Raw genomic sequence first — 4,296 nt, 5'->3', positions numbered from 1 at the left:
GGTGTGTTTTGAGGTGTGTTTGGTGTGTTTAGTGTGTTTTGGGGTGTTTAGTGTGTTTTGGGGTGTTTTGGGTGTTTAGTGTGTTTTGGGGTGTTTTGGTGTGTTTTGGTGTGTTTTGAGTTTTGGTGTGTTTTGGTGTGTTTTGGTGTGTTTAGAGTGTTTTGGTGTGTTTGAGGTGTTTTGGTGTGTTTTGGAGTGTTTTATTGTGTTTGGTGTGTTTATGTGTTTTGGGTGTGGTTTGGGGTATTTTGGTGTGTTTTAAGGTGTTTTGATGTGTTTTAGGTGTGTTTTGGTGTGTTTGGGTGTGTTTTGGTGTTTAAGATGTTTGCTGTGTTTTGTGTGTGTTTAAGGTGTTTGGTGTGTTTAATGTGTGTGTTTTGGTGTGTTTTGGGGTGTTTTGGTGTGTTTTGTGTTTGAGTGTTTTGGTGTATTGTGTGGTGTTTTGTGTGTGTTTTGAGTGTGTGTTTTGGTGTGTTTGTGTGTATTTGTGGTGTATGTTTTGTGTGTGTTTTGGTGTGTTTGGTGTTATTTTGTGTGTGTTTAAGGTGTTTTGGTGTGATTTTGTGTGTGTTTTGGGTGTGTTTGGGTGTGTTTTGGGGTGTTTTAAGATGTTTTGCTGTGTTTTGATGTGTTTTGAATGTGTTTTGTTGTGTTTGGGTGTATCACTTAGTTTCGTTCAGTAGTTGAGCGATTTCTTTTGATCTTGTGTGTTTTTCATTGACTATTGTTCTTATTCTTATTATTATTTATTTATTTATTTATTTATTTATTTATTTATTCCTCACTTTCTACTCATAAATTTTCGTTTTTTTTTCCATAATTCAGCGATTTTTTCATATTTTATCGTTCAGTGTTCATAATTTTTCACTTTTTTCACTATTTTTGGTCTCATTCATTTTCATTATTTTTTTTTTTTTTCAATAATTTCTCGTTTTTTCAATAGTTTCTCGTTTTTTTCAATAATTTATCGTTTTCTGTTCATAATTTATCGTTTTCTGTTCATAATTTATCGTTTTCTGTTCATAATTTATCGTTTTCTGTTCAAAAATTTTCGTTTTTTTCAATAATTTATCGTTTTCTGTTCATAAGTTATCGTTTTTTCAATAATTTCTCGTTTTTTCAATAATTTCTCGTTTTTTTCAGTAATTGATCGTTTTTTTTCAATAATTTATCGTTTTTTCAATAATTTCTCGTTTTCTGTTCAAAATTTATCGTTTTTTTTTCAATAATTGATCGTTTTCTGTTGATAATTTTTAACTTTCCTGTAAAAACACAAAAATAATTAATAACAATAAAATTTTCTCCTTTGTTTTCACTCGGTATTCAATTTGCTTAGGTCTATATATAAATTCTAGGCCTATATACTAAATTTTCAGGGATTTCAATTTTTTTCTCAATTTGCTTAGGTCTAAATATAAATTCTAGGCCTATATACTAAATTTTCTGGAATTTAATTTTTTTTTCAATTTGCTTAGGTCTAAAATAAAAATTCTAGGCCTATATACTAAATTTTCTGGAATTTCAATTTTTTTCTCAATTTGCTTAGGTCTATATATATAAATTCTAGGCCTATATACAAAATTTTCAGGGATTTCAATTTTTTCTCATTTTGCTTAGGTCTAAATAAAAATTTTAGGCCTATATACTAAATTTTCTGGAATTTCATTTTTTTTCAATTTGCTTAGGTCTAAATAAAAATTATAGGCCTATATACTAAATTTTCAGGGATTTCAATTTTTTTTTCAAATTGCTTAGGTCTAAATAAAGTTTCTAGGCCTATCTATTATTTTTTTTCAATATTTCTTAGTTTTTACAGATTCCTTATGTGTAAATAAAAATTATAGGCCTGTATAGTAAATTTTCCAGGATTTCAAATTTATTTTCTTAATTTCCTTAGGTCTAAATTAATTCTCTAAGCCTATATAGTAAATTTTCTAGGATTGGTATTTTTTTCAATTTTCTTAGGCCTAAATAAAAAAATCTAGGCTAATATACTAAATTTCAAATATATATCTTTTCTCAATTTCCTAAGGCCTAAATAAAAATTCTAGGCCTATATATTAAAAAATTCAACTTTTTCCTTTCTATTTCCTTAGGCTAAATATTTTTCAGGCCTACATATTAAAATTTTCGATATTTTTTTTCTAATTCTAAATTTGCTTAGGTCAAAATAAATATTCTAGGCCTATATATCAAAATTTCTGGGATATTACGATTTTTTTTCAATTTCCTTAGGCCTAAGTAAAGTTTCTATGCCTAAATACTAAATTTTGTTGAATTTTCTACATTTTTCAATTTCCTTAAGCCTAAATTAATTGTAGGCATATATTTAAAAATTTCCGGATCGTCTTATTTTTCCTTTCAATTTCCTTAGATCCAAATAATTTTCTAGGCCTATATATCAATATTTAGGGGAATATTTTGATCTATTTGCTTAAGCCTAAATAAAGTTTGTAGGCCAATATAGTAAAATTGTCAAATATTCATCTTTTTATCAATTGGCTGAGGTCTAAATAATAATTCTAGGCCTATATATCAAAATTTAACATTATTTAGTTTTTTTATTTGTTTAGGTCTAAATACAAATTATCTGCCTACTTATTGAAATTTCTACAATTTGATAATTTTTTTTCAATTTCTTTAGGTCTAAATTATAGGCTTATTTATCAAAATTTTCCAATATTTCTTCATCTTTAAAAATTTACTTAGGCCTACATAAAATTTCTAGGCTTATATATTAAAATTTCCCAGTATTTATATATTTTTTTCAAATTGCTTAGGTCTAAATAAAAATTATAGGCCTATATATAAAAATTTGGGGCTATTTCTATCTTTCAATTTACTTAGACCTAAATAAAGTTTCTAGGCCTATATACTAAATTTCCCAGTATTATTCTTTTTTTCAATTTCCTTAGGTCTAAATAAAAATTGTAGGCCTATGTATTAAAATTTCAATTTGTTTAGGTATACATCAAGTTTCTAAGCCTAAATAGCTAAATTTTCCAAGATTTTTGTTCTATTTTTCAATTATGTTTAAGTCTAAATAAATTTTCTAGGACTATATAGTAAAATTTCCAGGATTTTTCTATTTTTTCAATTTCCTTAGGGCTAAATAGTTTCTAGGCCTATAAAGTAAAATTTCCAGGATTTTTCTATTTTTTTCAATTTCCTTAGGTCTAAATAGTTTCTAGGCCTATATAGTAAAATTTACAGGATTTTTCGATTTATTTTCAATTTCCTTAGGTCTAAATAGTTTCTAGGCCTACATAGTAAAATTTTCTAAGATTTTTCCTATTTTTTAATTATGCTTAGGTCTAAAAAAATTTCCAGGCCTATATAGTAAAATTTTCAAATAATTGGCTTTTTTCCAATTTCCTTAGGTCTATATATTTTTTCATATCTATATATTATGATTTTCAATATTTTTTTCATTTTCTAAATTTGCTTAGGTCTAAATAAATTTTGTAGGCTTATATATAAAAATTTACAAGATTTTTCGATTTTTCTTTCAATTTCCTTAGGTCTAAATAAAGTTTCTAGGCCTATATACTACATTTTGTTACATTTTCTATTTTCATTTTCAATTTCCTTAGGTCTAAATTAATTCTAGGCCTATATATTAATTTCGGGGGGAATCTCGATATTTTTTTCAATTCTCTTAGGCCTAAATAAAAAAACTACGCCTATATAGTAAAATTTCTGAGATTTTACAATTTCTTTTCAATTTCCTTAGGTCTAAATAAAGTTTCTAGGCCTATATAGTATCAGTGTTTACTTTTTTCAATTATGCTTAGTCTAAATAAAAATTCTAAGCCTATACATTAAAATTTTCAAATATATATCTCCTTTTTTCAATTTCCTTAGGTCTATATAATTTTTCTTGCTCCTCCTCCTCCTCCTCCTCCTCCTCCTCCTTGTTCTTCCTCTTCCTCCTCCTTCTCTTCTTCCTTCCTCCTCTTCCTCCTCCTTTTTCTACCAGTTTCTACATCTTCCTCCTCCTCCTCCTCCTCCTCCTCCTCCTCTTCCTCTTCCTTTTATGTGTGTGCGCGTGCAACCGCCACACACACACACGCACACACCCTCACAGCTGTCGGGGTGAGTGACTTTATCCACACTAACACACGCAAAAAACACACTCACAGGCCTACAAACGCACGCACACACGCAAAAACACGCCGCGCATTTACGCACACGCACACAGCACCGGAAAAACGCACACAGAACTCACTCATGTACGTGTGTGTACGTATTAGCAAAAGACACGCACAAAGACACACACACGCGTTTTAAGAGCCA

At 28.6% G+C, this 4,296-nt stretch overlaps 1 long non-coding RNA gene across 2 annotated transcripts in view; it reads right to left on the bottom strand.

Moving 5' to 3' along the window:
* Positions 1-980: 980 nt before the first annotated feature.
* Positions 981-4,296, bottom strand: part of LOC123502276 — a 3,550-nt gene continuing 234 nt past the window's right edge. The window contains exons 1-2 of one of the 2 annotated variants that reach the window (XR_006673858.1): positions 4,080-4,296; positions 981-1,262 (exon numbers count right to left, since the gene is read on the bottom strand). The exon at positions 4,080-4,296 is cut by the window's right edge and continues 234 nt beyond it. This is a non-coding gene — a long non-coding RNA (uncharacterized LOC123502276). The remainder of the gene's footprint in view (positions 1,263-4,079) is intronic. The other variant, XR_006673854.1, reaches the window with a different exon arrangement.

The sequence above is a fragment of the Portunus trituberculatus genome, chromosome 2 (genome assembly GCF_017591435.1).
Source record: "Portunus trituberculatus isolate SZX2019 chromosome 2, ASM1759143v1, whole genome shotgun sequence".
NCBI classification, from domain to species: Eukaryota; Metazoa; Arthropoda; class Malacostraca; order Decapoda; family Portunidae; genus Portunus; species Portunus trituberculatus.
Note: the sequence above shows the minus strand (reverse complement) of the source record. Positions and strands in the feature narration are given on the sequence as shown.